This window comes from Elephas maximus, chromosome 10 (genome assembly GCF_024166365.1).
Source record: "Elephas maximus indicus isolate mEleMax1 chromosome 10, mEleMax1 primary haplotype, whole genome shotgun sequence".
In the NCBI taxonomy this organism is placed as follows: domain Eukaryota; kingdom Metazoa; phylum Chordata; class Mammalia; order Proboscidea; family Elephantidae; genus Elephas; species Elephas maximus.
In genome coordinates, this window is record NC_064828.1 from 13,497,798 (window position 1) to 13,512,617 (window position 14,820).

Sequence of the window (14,820 nt, forward strand, 5' to 3'; positions counted from 1 at the left end):
AAAACATGGAATTTGCCTAAAGTCACAATAGCTGGGTTAAGATTTGAAGTCAGGTCTTATCTGTTCCAAAGCCCACGCACCTTCATTAAGCTTCAAAGAGTTTTGGAAGGAAGTAGTGAGTGGTTTAGCGGCGACAGCTGCCACGCCTAAATGAGTTGAGGATTTAAGAAAAGAATAAGAGCGAGAGGAGGCCCGGAAAGAACAAGAAGAAAAAAGCGACAGGCGGGGGGCGGTGGGCTGGTCACAGCAACGTCCAGTGGCAGTGGACCGACTGTTCCGCAAATCGGGAGAGTCTTCGGTCTTCTCCCACTCTTTCCGAGTAAAGCCGCTTTCTTCCTCCGTGTCCGTTGTTCACGCTCGTGTGTTCAAATAAAGCTACATTATTGAGAAAGGCAAACCGCAAAGGAAAAAAAAAAGAGCGCCACGGCGGGTGTGCGCCTGCGCGGTGGCGGCGGCTGTGCCCGGCGGGGAGCGGGTCCGGAGCGGGCCGCCGGACCCAAAACTGGGGAAGGGGTCCGGGTGGGTCGGAGAGCTCCCTTGCCGGGGCCTCGGCGGCGCGATGGAGTAAGAGGGATCGTCTGTGAGTGTGAGTATCGGGGAGCCCGGCTGCGCTGAGGCGTATCGGAGCCCGAGGGTCCTGGTGGTCCACCCTTCGGGGGGTCGTGGGGCTGCACGAGGGGCCGGGGGTCTGCTCCTGCCGGCCGCGGAGCGGGGCAGCCCTGTGGTCCCCCTTCCCAGCCCACGCGGGCTTTTCGTAGGCGGTGCTTCTGGCTTCGGGGTACAGATTCTCGCGGGGGCGTTTCGGCTCAGCTTCCAGCCCCAGCAGGAAGGGTGGCTCCAAAGCTTTGCCGTTTAGGGGAGGTCGCTGAACTCCTTCGGCTCCTGGTCGGGCTGGAACCCCATACACCCTGGTGCTTTAAGGCCTGCGGGTGTCAGGCCAGGGACACCTTTCGACTTCTCATGACTGACAGTCTCGTTCCTTTTCCTCCTTCCGTCTTCTTTGTGGAATGCGTCTTAATAATAGCTACTAATTCTGGAGCGCTTACTATTTGTCCATGTAATATTTAGACTGAATCTCGGTGCATATTTATGGTGAGGAAATGCTTCATACCCCCTCCCCTTCAATCTGTTCAGTGTAATCATCTTTGAGAGTAAGATTAAGCTATCCTATGGGGGAGTTTGAGATTTCCATGGCTCTTAGCAACTTGAGACTGCATGTTAAGGAAATTTCTTTAAATGAGTACTTTGTTCACCATAGTGGTTTATACCGAATTTATTCAAACCACAAGTAACTGTTTAGGATTTACAAAGAGCCTAGTACTGTTCTAAACTCAACAGGAAATCTTAAAATTCGTTTCAGGCCTGCTCTCAAGTTTGCCGGTGAATGAAAACAGTGGAAGGCAGTATTCAGATTCAGCTAGGATATATATAGCACCTGTTCCTTGTGTTCCAGGCACTCTCAGGACTGTCACAAAAAATTTTGTAATGGAAGGTGGTTTTCTGCAGCACATTTCAGATGAGGTCACTGAGAGTATGGTGAAGCTCACCTAGCTCTAGAGTTAGTGGTAAAATTCAGGCAGTGTCATGCCCAAGAATAACTGGTGATGTAGTGGTTAAGAGCTACACCTGCTAACCAGAAGGTCGTCAGTTCGAACCCACCAGCCCCTCCTTGGAAACCCTATGGGCGGTTCTACTCTGTCCTATAAGGTCACTATGAGTCGGAATAGACTTGACAACGATGGGTTTTTTTGGTATGATACCAAAGCTCGTTGTTTTCTTGTTAACGCCAAGTTAAATAAGTTAGGTGTTCTAAGCCCTTGTGTTGGGACGCAAACTGCATTGCTGTTACAGTTTTTAGTTAACTATTGAGACTAGAAAATGGTTATGTTGGGTTGGCTCTCACTCATAGCGACACCATGTACAACAGAACAAAATGTTGCCTAGTTCTGCACCATCTTCAGATTGTTGGTATGCTCAAGTCCGTTGTTGCGGCCACTGTATATTTTGAGTGCCTTCTAACCTAGAGTACTCATCTTCCAGCACTATATCAGATAAAATTGTTGAAAGTAGCCAGGCCTTTCTTCCTAGTCTGGCTTAATCTGGAGATGGTAGGAGTCTTGAGTTAGATTAAAGGTACTTGCTATATGGTTTTTGAAGGGAACTTCAAAACGGCCTGGAAGAGGTAGAGGGTAAGAAACTAGTCTGGTCCAGCTAGTTCACAAGTAACTGCTTTGATTTGAAGGAAGGTGTTTTAAAAGGAAAAACTGAAATGGTGATTATTGTACATCTAGGGTAGGGCACTGGTAGTCTAAAGGCTGCTGTACGGGAGAGGCAGGGAACAGTGGTAGCTTCTAGCTGACTTGGTCCTGGGACATGGAATAGCTCAGTGGCAAGTATACATATCATGTATTTTGTAATTGGAGTACTTTAGTGGGAAGTTTAAGATTAATTTGTGTACTGGTGCTAAGAGCACGTAGGCAGCTAGGTTACCTATGAATACTCCAATTGCCTTCCAGCATTTCGAATCTCTAATTGAAACTTTACAGTGAATTTTTTTTTCTCCTTTTTTTAAATCTGAAAGAGGATATTAAGAAATGTTCCTTAAATGTCCACCAGTAGGAGGCTGATTAAATAAATCACGCATCCGTTAGAAAGGACGCAGAAGCTCCACGTATGCTAATTGAGACCTCCAAACCAAGCCAAAACCAAACCCGTTGTTGTGGAGGCGATTCCCACTCACAGGGACCCTGTAGGTCAGAGTGAACTGCCCCAGAGAGTTTCCAGGGAGCACCGAGTGCATTTGAACTGCCGACCTTTTGGTTAGCAGCTGAACTCTTAACCACTGTTATCACCGGGGTCCCAATTGTGACTTCCAAGATATATCAGATGAAAAGAACAAGGTGCAAAAGAAGGTGAGCATTTTGCAACCATCTGTGGTTTTTTAAGAACTGTATGTATTTGCATATATATGAATAAAATATCTCTGGGAGAGTACAAAGAATCTGGTCACTGGAGCCGGAGGTGGTGTCCGAGGTAGCGGGGGAGCAGGACGGGAAGGGGATAATTTTTTCCCAATAAGCTTTTTATTATGAAAAATTTCAAACATCCAGAAAGGTAGAGATATTAGTATATTGAACTGTAAATCTGTCATTCAAATTTTAATATCTGTTAATATTTTGCCATATTTGCTTTTTCTTGACATTTCACCCGTAAATACTTTAACCATGTTTCTACCGAAAAAAAAAAATTTTTTTTCTGAATAATCCTAATATCATTATCACACTTAACAATAATAATTCCTATAAAGGAATGTTTTAATGAAAACAAAAAACCAAACCTGTTGCCATCGAGTCTATTCTGACTCATAGCAAACCTATAGGACAGAGGAGAACTGCCACATAGGGTTTCCAAGGAGGGACTGGTAGATTTGAACTGCTTACCTTTTGGTTAGCAACTGAGCTGTGAACCACTGCACCACCAGCTTTCCATATTATCTAATACCGGATCCTTATTAAAGTTCCTCCTAAATTAACCCCCCCCTTTTTTTTTTTTTTTTTTACAATTACAGTAGTTTCTTTGAACCAACTTCCATTCAGAGTCCACACATTACCTTTGATCCATCTCTTCAAGTTTCTTCTAACCTAGAACATTACCCTTCTCTCACTCTTTTTTCTCCAGTGGCTTGAAGAGACCTGGTCAGTGATCTGATTTATTTGACTGATTCCTGGCAATATCATTTAAAGTGGTTACTACAAATTGGAGCTTCAAGCTAAACACTGATTGGATCAGGTTAAACACTTTGGGGATGATATGTACTCTAGTGACCCCACTATTAGTGATGCTAAGGTTGACTAGTGAGTTCAGGTGGCGAGCCCGAGCCCCCCATTATAAAATGCATGCCCCTTGAAACCAGTTGTCAGCACTCTTTACCTTGTAAATTTTAAAACAACTACTGTTACCTATTCAAAGCATAATTACCTTCAAAAAGAAAAAGTTTACTGCAAGAAATTGCTTTTCTTTTCTTTTTTACTGAATCCCTGACAACTAGGTGACCATATTCTGGTTTTATAGAGGAGGAATCTGAAGTTCAGAGAGATTAAAATTTACTCAAGGTGGTAGACCCATGAAGTATTTTTGTCTAATCCCAAAGCCCGTACTCTTTCCACTGAACTTTGTAAGCCGTAAACTGGTGTATGAATGTGACGTTGTTATTACTCAGCGGTTATGTTACTGGAACCTTCTTTGTATTTTTGGGCAGTAATCAGTATGAGATTATGATTTGGGGAGTATTAGAAAAAGCAGGATACATTTGTGTAGCATAGTAGTCTGTGGCGAGTTGTTAAGAAAGTTCAGAATATATGAAAGTCAAACCTCTTGATTTCTGGAATTCCAAAAAAGTTCCATACATGTAGCCATTATGGCCTAAAATCTACTAGGTTTACAAAAATATTAGAGGTTTAATTTTTTTTTATTATTTAAAACGTTTAACACGATAATATGTGTATATTGCTTAAATTTTTAGGAAAGTTTTACAAAAAGACCTACAGTGAAAAATTCATCCCAGACCCCCAGTTCTCCTACTCCCAGAGGCAGTGACTGTTACCAGGTTCTTGAGTATCCCTCTAGAGGTACTCTACATGCGTATACGTTGTCAGAGTAAATGCTGACGTTCATGTAAATACGAGTATCCTAGCAGCATAACCTAAAATATACTGTTGAAAGTTATACTCCAGTTTTTTTTTTTAAAGATTCTTACCCATTGTCTATTCAAAAAATCTTTAATTTGCATTCATTTATTCAACAAATATTAAATACCTATTTTATACCAGATGGTATGCCAGGCAATGGGAATAAAATGATGAACAGGACAAACAGACATTCCCGCCTTCCATCATAGAACTTAGTCTGTTGGAGGAGGCAGCTGTTAAGCAGGTAATTACATTAAAAATTAAATATAGCAAAGATTTAGTGAGTACCTAAACCAAAACCAAACTCACTGCTGTCGAGTCAATTCCAATTCATAGTGACCTTATCGGACAGAATAGAGCTGTCCCATAGGGCTTCCACGGAGGAGGATTTCCAAGCCAAGCTCTTAACCACTGCGCCACCAGGACTGCAGTGAGTACCTACTATTTGCAAAACACCTTATATGAATTTTTTCATCTACTCTTCACAACAATCCTGTATTGATACCAAAACCCAAACCAAACCCGTTGCTATCGAGCTGATTCCGACTCATAGTGACTCTATATTCATACTATTCTTATTTTATACATGTGGAAACTGAGGCACAAAAGATGAAATTATTTGCTCAAGATCATACAACTCTTGACTGATAGAGCCAGGTTTCAAACACAGGCAGCCATACTTCAGAGTCCTTGCTGTTAGCCCGTACTCTTAATTGAGTGGTTTCAGTGAGTTTGAGGTTATCCCCTAGAAATGTTTGGAAATTTGTGGGGATGGTTGTGGTTTCGCAATGACTGGGAGGATAGCACTGACATTTACTGGATGAAGGCCAGGGGTGTTAGACTTGCAAGGATTGTTCCTGTACAGTAAAAAAAGTTCCACAGCTTTTGTCATTTTGGAATGTCCCAGAGGACCTTCACGTGGGTGAGAAATCTGTTTGTATTTATTTGCAGCTAGAACCAAATTTGTTTTACATGTAAATGCAGTATTTTTTTTTTTTTTTACACAGAGCATAGTTGCCATGTAAATCAAGAAAGGGTACTTAGTTAAGAAACTATCAAGAGTTGGTCTATTTCAGACAATCATATCACAGATGGTAGTACTATTCATGGTGTTTTGATTAACAATGTAACATACTTTTGTCAGTACGCATTTGTACTTGTCACATTCATACTAATTGCAAGTATAGAAATGGCTTTTTATGTCTTCTATTATGGTCATGCCCAAACATTTATATGCTGAAATACCTATTTTATGATAAATTATTTTTCTTTCATTTTTTTATTATAGTTAGTACATTATATTGATATTTTAAACTTTCCATGTGTTAAGTATGCTACAGTAGCTCTGAATTTCATTTCAGAGATGATGAGGTACTACAAAATATTTATAATAAAAAGAAGATATAAGAAACAGTATCTATGAAGAAAAAAATTACTGTGGTGATGTTGAGGAAGCTGGTTAATGGGTACACTGAGGATTGTTATATAATAATTCCTGTATTTTTATGTATGATGAAAATTTCCATAATAAAACATTTTAGTGGAAAATAGGAAGATATTGGGTCTGATATGGTTGAGAACTACTATTCTACTTCCTACCTCGATATAGTCACAAAAAAACCAAACCCATTGCTATCGAGTCAATTCTGATTCATAGCAACCCTATAAAAAAGTAAAAAAAACTTTCTTTTCTCTTTTTTTTTTTTTACTGTTTTTATAGGGGACAGAGTAAAACTGCCCCTAGGGTTTCCCAGAAGCAGCTGGTGGATTCGAACTGTCGACCTTTTTTGGTTAGCAGCTGAGCTCTTAACCACTGAGCCACCAGGGCTCCAGATACAGTTACAGCTGTGATAAATGCTAAAGAAATACAGTATTTTAGGAGAGTAGTGCACAGTGAGGTAGTATGACCTAGTCTCAGAAACCAGGGAATACTTCCCAGGCAGCTGGCAGCTGACATGGGAAGGATGAGTAGTTAACTAGATGAAGAGGAATAAGAGTATCCCAGGGAGAGGGACCAGCATATGAAATACTCCTAAGGTGGGAGGGGAGCATGGTAGGTGTGAAGAACTAAAAATGTTGTTTTGACTGAAGCCCAGAGACCTAGGGGGAAAGTAGCTCGAACCTATGTAGTACACATTTCCTAAGGGTCATTGTCATTGAGATGGTTGCCATTGAGATGGTTTCAGCTCATGGTGACCCTATGTCTAAGCCCTGTTAAATGTTTTCGATTGTATCTTAAATAATTGGTTGCCACTGAAGTACTTTAAAAGTAAGAGACTAAGGCATAAAACATCAGCATATGCAGCAATGGTTTTTTCAGTGTATGGCTGAGATGATGATGACGTTGTTAGGTACTGCTAATCAAACTTGACTCATAGTGATCCCATGTTTAGATAAAATTGAAGTACCCTGGAATGCTCAATCACCTCACTGAAGGGCAGTTGTCCTTCGAGAGTCACCCAGACCCCAGGCAACATTGTCACTAAACCTGTAGTCTCCCACTCTACCACAAGGGTGAGAGACATGTTTTCTTTCATCTAGTCCAACTGCTTGAGCATTGCCTGGAGCCATCAGACAGGCCGGAGGCTCTCAAAAGTATAAACATGGGAGTCTGGTTCTGGTAATGGCTGAGTAAGCTCCTAATGGCAGACTCTCCTGCAAATAAGTATAAAGTCTGGACAGAAATACATAAAACAACTACTAGAAGTCACTGGAGAGTCAGCAGATTCTGGAGAGAAATTAACACAAGCATGGAACTACATGGGATGATTTTCTGTTTTTGTGGCTTCTAACTTGAGGGCAGACCCCAGTCTCTGCCATGTTGTTGTTGTTGTTAGGTGCCGTGGAGTCAGTTCTGACTCATAGCAATCCTATAGGACAGAGTAGAATTGCCCCATAGAGTTTCCAAGGAGTGGCTGGTGGATTTGAACTGCTGACTCTTTGGTTAGCAGCCAAGTTTTTAACACTATGCCACCAGGGCTCCATGTAGGTGACATGTAGAGTGTCTAAAATTCTGATAGTAAACCTGTGTCCTGAAGAACCAGAAGATAAGGCTGTAGGCAACCACCGCCTTTGGAAAGTAAGAGGGAAATCCTGGAAAGTAGATAAGGAGAGAAGAATCAAATTTGGTGTATAAACTCTGCCCAAATCTCTGGCAGACTGCTGAACTATGCGTGTATGGAGCAGGCTCCAAGCAGCCCAGCTAAGGATACAAGAACTGAATTGATGTTTTAGCTGCTATGCAAGAGATAGAGATTGCAGCTTGAGTAAACCAAGTTAATAACTACTAAATCAAAATAAATAAAAATCAACACTCTCTGGAGGAATATAAAGAAATCTAGAGTCTCAAGGAGGCGGGACCAAGATGGTAGAGTAGTCAGGTATTTCCTGTGGTCCCTATTAGAACAAAGACCCGAAAAAACAAGTAAATTGATTATATACGACCATCTAGGAGCCCCGAACATCAAAGGCAAAGCTGAGGAATTGGACTGAGCAGTGGGGGAGGGACAGATGGTTCAGAAGCAAGAAAGAGTTGCCAGACTTCATCCACCAGAAACCGGCACCCTGCAGGTGGGATCAGCTAGTGTGTGCGGTGAGGTAAGCAGTGGCACTACAGATGTGCTTTCCATAGCGGGACAGACTGAGCAGCAAAGAGTCTGCTCAGTCATCCAGAACCAGCGAGAAGTGGTGCTCAGTCAGCAAAAGATAAGTACATTCGTCTAAGCTACTGTGTGGAGCAGAAAAACACCCTGTTTGGGAAGAACCTCTTTCCCATTTACCTGCGCCCTTACCTGCCCTACACCGGGTTGGGCCAGCTTCAGTGATTGTCATGTCCCCTGGGCCAGAAGTAGGACCCATCACGTGCCCTGAGCCATTCTCCAGGCTTTGGAGAGGGAACAAATTAACAAACAGGAAAAAATAATCTGCCAGCTCCCCTAAGCTGGGAACTCAGGGAAGGCACAGCACCTTTGCCCAGGCACAGGCATAAGTGGTCCGCAGACTTTGAATGCCTTTCACTCCTGCATAGCCGTATGTGGGCTCATTTCAACAGCATAGGTCCCCATTAGCACAGAACAACAGGGTATATACCTGAAGCCTGTTTTCAACTCTATCAGTTATAAGGGGGAGTGACAGGCTCATGACATTTGACACCACCCTGCCTATTAAGCACTGTCCCCACCTACCCACATCAGGGGCCATAGGACCGGTGGCTCCACCCCTGACTTCTAGCCACCCACAACAGAGGTCCAAGAATAAGTGATGCCTCCCAGTCCTTACAGCCAACAGTATTAGGTGCCCATAGTCTGGCTGCAAAACCCACCCACCTACATGTTCTAGGGAAAAGGGATACACTTTCCTCCCAGATGTTCAGGGGCAGCTGTCAGCCCCCTGTACTGCTCAGCGCATGACCTCCTTCTGAAGCCAAATACCAGTGGCTACTCCAATCACCACTGCCTGTCTAGGACTGGAGGTGAGAGACTACACCGCACACTTGGTGACCAACTACCTGGACACCTGAGCCGAATCCACACAAGAAAAGGAAATAGACTCCTGGGCTCACATACCTAGTAACAGCTCTAACCACCTTGGTGACAGGATGCGAGAGCTTCAAAGATGCCAATAATCAAACTAGCTCAAACAACCAGCCTATTTGGGTATATCAAAATGAAACAAGAAGCTAGGACACAGTGAGCAAACATAAAATAATATACCTTATTGATGGCTCAGAGACAACAGTCAACATCACATTGCATAAAGAGACAGGTTGTGATGGCTTCAGCAAGCACCCAAAACAAAGAGGAAACTTTCTGGACTAAGGGAACTTTTTGGAAATACCAGAGGTAGAATTCAAAAGATTAATATACAGAGCTCTTCAAGAGATCAGGCAAAATGTAGAACAAGCCAAGGAACACACCGATAAAACAATACAGGAACTTAAGAAGGTTATACAAGACCATAATGAAAAATTTAACAAGCTGCAAGAATCTATAGAGAGACAGCAACAGAAATACAAACAAAACCAGAAATCCAAAAGATAATAAAATTTCAGAGTTAGACAACTCAATAAAAAGTCATAGGGGCAGAATTGAGGCAATGGAAATCAGAATTAGTGAGATTGAAGATAAAGCACTTGACACTAATTTGAGGAAAAACCAGATAATTAAAAAAAATGAAGAAACTCAAAGAATTATGTGGGACTTTTATCAAGAGGAATAACCTACAAGTGATTGGAGTACCAGAACAGGGGGGATAAAAGCAAGTACAGAGAGAATTGTTGAAGATTTGTTGGCAGAAAACTTCCCTGATACCATGAAAGAGAAGATAGCTATCCATGAAGCTCATTGAACCCCACACAAGGTAGATCCCAAAATAAAGTCACCCCCCCCAAAAAAAACCCAAACTTGTTGGCCATCAAGTCAATTCCAACACATAACAACCCTATAGGACAGAGTAGAGCTGCTCCATAAGTTTCCAAGGAGCACCTGGTGGATTCAAACTGCCAACCTTTTGGTTAGCAGCCATAGCACTTAACCACTATGCCACCAGGGTTTCCAAACTCACCAAGACATATAATCAAACTTGCCAAAATCAAAGATAAAGAGAAGATTTTAAGAGCAGCTAGGGATAAACATTTTGACAACGAATGGTGTTGTATTCATCATCAGAAAGAACATTTCAAGATTTATCTCGAAGTACAGTGCTGTCAGTGATAAGATAATATCCATACACTTCCAAGGAAGACCAGTTAATACGGCCGTTATTCAAATTTATGCACCAACCAATAAGGCCAAAGATGAAGAAATCGAAGATTTTTACTAACTTATACAGTCTGAAATTGATCAGATGTGCAATCAGGATGCACTGATAATCACTGGCGATTGAAACGCGAAAGTTGGAAACAAAGAAGAAGGATTGGTAGTTGGAAAACATGGCCTTGGTGATAGAAATGATGCTAGAGATCGAATGATAGAATTTTGCAAGACCAGTGACTTCTTCATTGCAAATACCTTTTTTTTCACCAACATATGAGCAGTGACTATACATGTGGACCTTGCCAGGTGGAATACACAGGAATCACATTGACTGCACCTGTGGGAAAAGACAATGGAAAAGCTCAATATCATCAGCGAGAACAAGGCCAGGGGCTCCGACTGCAGATCAGACCATCTTTCTCATAATGCAAGTTCAAGCTGAAACTGAAGAAAATTAGAACAAGTCAACAAGATCCAAAGTATGTCCTTGAGTATATCCCATCTGAATTTAGAGACCATCTCAAAAACAGATTGGACACTTCGAACACTAATGACCAAAGACCAGACAAGTTATGGAATGACATCAAAGACATCATACACAGAGAACGCAAGAGGTCATTAAAAAGAAAGAAAAGACCTAAATGGATATCAGAAGGGACTCTGAAACTTGAATGTCAAGTAGCTAAGGCAAAAAGAAAAAATGATGAAGTAAAAGAGCTGCACAGAAGATTTCAAAGGGTGGCTTGAGAAGACAAACTATTATGATGAGATGTGTAAAGAGCTGGAGATAGAAAACCAAAAGGGAAGAACATGCCCAGCATTTCTCAAGCTGAAAGAACTGAAGAGAAAATTCAAGCCTCGAGTTGCAGTACTGAAGGATTCTATGGGGAAAATATTAAATGACACAGGAAGCATCAAAAGGAGGTTGAAGGAATACACAGAGTGATTATACCAAAAAGAATTGGTCAGCATTCAGCCATTTCAGGAAGAAACATATGGTCAGGAACCTATGGTCTTGAAGGAAAAAGTCCAAGCTGCACTGAAGGCATTGGCGAAAAACAAGGCTCCAGGGACTGATGGAATACTAATGGAGATGTTTCAACAAATGGATGCAGCACTGGAAGTGCTCAGTCATCTATGACAGGAAATTTGGAAGACAGCTACCTGGCCAACCAACTGAAAGAGATCCATATTTATGCCTGCTCCCAAGACAGATGGTCCAACTGAATGTGGAAATTATTGAACAATATCATTAATATCACATGCAAGCAAAATTTTGCTGAAGATCATTCAAAAGTGGCTCCAGCAGTATATTGACAGGGAACTGCCAGAAATTCAAGCTAGGTTTAGAAGAGGACATAGAACCAGGGATATCACTGCTGATGTCAGATGGATCCTGGCTGAAAGCAGAGAACACCAGGAAGAATGTTTACCTGTGTTTTATTTACTATGCTAAGAGATTCAACTGTGTGGGTGTAACAAATTATGTGAAACATTGTGGAGGATGGGAATTCCTGAACACTTGTTTGTGCTCATGAGGAATCTGTACATGGATCAAGAGGCAGTTATTCAAACAGAACAACGGGATACTGCATGGTTTAAAGTCAGGAAAGGTGTGTGTCAACGTTTTATCCTTTTACCATACCTATTCAATCTGTATGCTGAGCAAATATAATCCAAGAAGCTGGACTGTATGAAGAACAGGATGTCAGGATTGGAGGAAGACTCATTCACAACATGCGTTATGCAAATCACATAACCTTGCTTGCTGAAGGTGAAGATTTGAAGCACTTATTGATGAAGATCAAAGACCACAGCCTTCACTATGGATTACATCTCAACATAAAGAAAACAAAACTCCTCACAACTGGACCAGTAGGCAACATCATCGTAAATGGAGAAAAGATTGAGGTTGTCAAGGATTTCATTTTATTTGCATCTACAATCAACACTCATGGAAGCAGCAGTCAAGAAATCAAAAGATTCATTGCGTTGGGCAAATCAGCTGCAAGAGATCTCTTTAAAGTGTTAAAAAGCAAAGATGTCACCTTGAGGAGTAAGATGCACCTGACCCAAGCCATGGTGTTTTAAGTTGCCTCATATGTATGCGAAAGCTGGACGATGAATAAGGAAGACCGAAGAAGAACTGACACCTTTGAATTGTGGTGTTGGTGAAGAATATTGGCTATACTGTGGACTGACAATAGAAAGAACAAATCTCTCTTAGAAGAAGTGCAACCAGAGTGCTCCTTAGAAGCAAGGATGGCAAGACTATGTCTCACATACTTTGGACGTGTTGTCAGGAGGGATCAGTCCCTGGAGAAGGACATCATGCATGGTAAAGTAGAGGGTCAGCAAAAAAGGGGAAGACCCTCAATGAGATGGATTAACACAGTGGCAACAACAGTGGGCTCAAGAATAGCAATGATTGTGAGGATGGGGCAGGACCAGGCAGTGTTTTGTTCTGTTGTACATAGGGTTGCTATGAGTTGGAACCGACTCGATGGCATCTGACAAAAACAGGGATAAACGAAAAGTCATCTACAGTAGAGAGTCAGTAAGACTAAGCTCTGGCTACTCAGCAAAAACGATGAAGGCGATGGGATGACATGTATAAAGCCTTGAAGGAAAATTGCCAGCCAAGAGTTATATATCGAGAAAAACTGTCTCACATATGTTTAGGGAATTTGTGAAAACCAAACCAAAATTACAAGAAATACTAAATGGAGTCCTCTGGTTAGAAAATGAATAACATCAGATAACAAGCCAAGACTAGAACACAGGACAGAACAACTAGGTACCAACCCAGAGTAAGGAAGTCACAAAAAAAAAATCAACACTAAAACACTGGAAATAGGGAAACAGAGATATCAATATGTAAAAGATGACAACATTAAAACAAAAAAGTGGGACAAATAACATAGTCATACATCCTTCCTGTGGAGAGGAAGTCAAGGCAATATAAAGATATAAAAAATTGGATTAAACTTAGAAAAATAGGGTAAATATTAAAGTAACCATAGGAAACTAACAATCATATACATCAAAATAAAAAACGTGAAGACTAACCAAACAAAAAATCAACAGTGGAAAAGATGAAAAGAAAATACATAAAGAAAAACGACTCAGCACAGAAAATTAAGTAGAACAAAGAAACTGTCAACAACACACGCAAGAAAATACATAAAAATGACAGCCCTAAACTCATACCTTTCAATATTTACGCTTAATGTAAATGGACTAAATGCACCAATAAAGTGCCAGAGAGTGGCAGAATGGATGAAAAACATGATCCATCTACATGCTGCCTACAAGAGACACACCTTAGACTCAAAGACACGAACAAACTAAAGCTCAGAAAATGGAAAAAATATATCACGCAAACAACAATCAAAATGGAGCAGGAGTGATAATATTAATGTCTGACAATATAGACTTTAAAGTAAGATCTACCGCAAAGGGTAAGGAAGGACACTATATAATGATTAAAGGGTCAGTACACTAGGAGGACATAACCATAATAATTTACACACTCAATGACAGGGCTGCAAAATACATAAATGCGAACAGCGTTGAAAAGAGAAATAGACAGCTCCACGATAATAGGAGGAGACTTCACACACCACTCTCGGTGAAGGATGGAATATCCAGAAAGAAGTTCACTAAAGACACGGAAGATCTAAATTCCACAGTCAACCATCTTGATCTCATAGGCATATACAGAATGCTCCACCCAACAGTGGCCAAGTATACTTTCTTTTCCAATGCACATGGAACATTTTTCAGAATAGACCACATATTAGGCCACAAAACAAGCCGTAACAGAATCCAAAGCATTGAAATATTACAAAGGATCTTTTCTGACCATAAAGCCATAAAAGTAGAAATCAATAACAGAAAACGTAAGGATAAAAAATCAGATACATGGAAACTGAACAACACCTTGCTCAAAAACTACTGGTTTATAGAAGAAATTAAGGACAGGATAAAGAAATTCACAGAATCAAATAAGAATGAAAACACATCCTACCAGAACCTTTGGGACACAGCAAAAGCATTCCAGAGAGGTCAATTCATAGCAATAAGTGCACACATTCAAAAAGAGGAAAGGGCCAAAATCAAGACATTAGCCCTATAACTCAGAAAGGGAGCAGCAAAAGAAGACTCTGGGCACCAAAAGAAAGCAAATAATAAAAATTAGAGCAGAATTAAATAGAGACTAGAAAAAGAATCGAGAGAGTTAGAAAATAGAAAAACAATTGAAAGCTGGTTCTTTTGGAAAGATCAACAAAGTCGATAAACCTTTGGCCTGACAATAGAAAAACAGGAGAGAAAGCAAATAACCCAATAAGAAATGAGATAGGTGATATCATAACGGA

At 41.0% G+C, this 14,820-nt stretch overlaps 1 protein-coding gene across 4 annotated transcripts in view; it reads left to right on the top strand.

The window, feature by feature from the left end:
* Nucleotides 1-410: 410 nt before the first annotated feature.
* ZNF106 (zinc finger protein 106) overlaps nucleotides 411-14,820 on the top strand; it is a 92,169-nt gene continuing 77,759 nt past the window's right edge. For 3 of the 4 annotated variants that reach the window (XM_049897384.1, XM_049897379.1, XM_049897382.1), the window contains exon 1: nucleotides 412-586. The gene's annotated coding sequence lies outside the window, so the exon portion shown is untranslated. Of the gene's footprint in view, nucleotides 587-14,820 lie in introns of all 4 variants that reach the window. The other variant, XM_049897385.1, reaches the window with a different exon arrangement.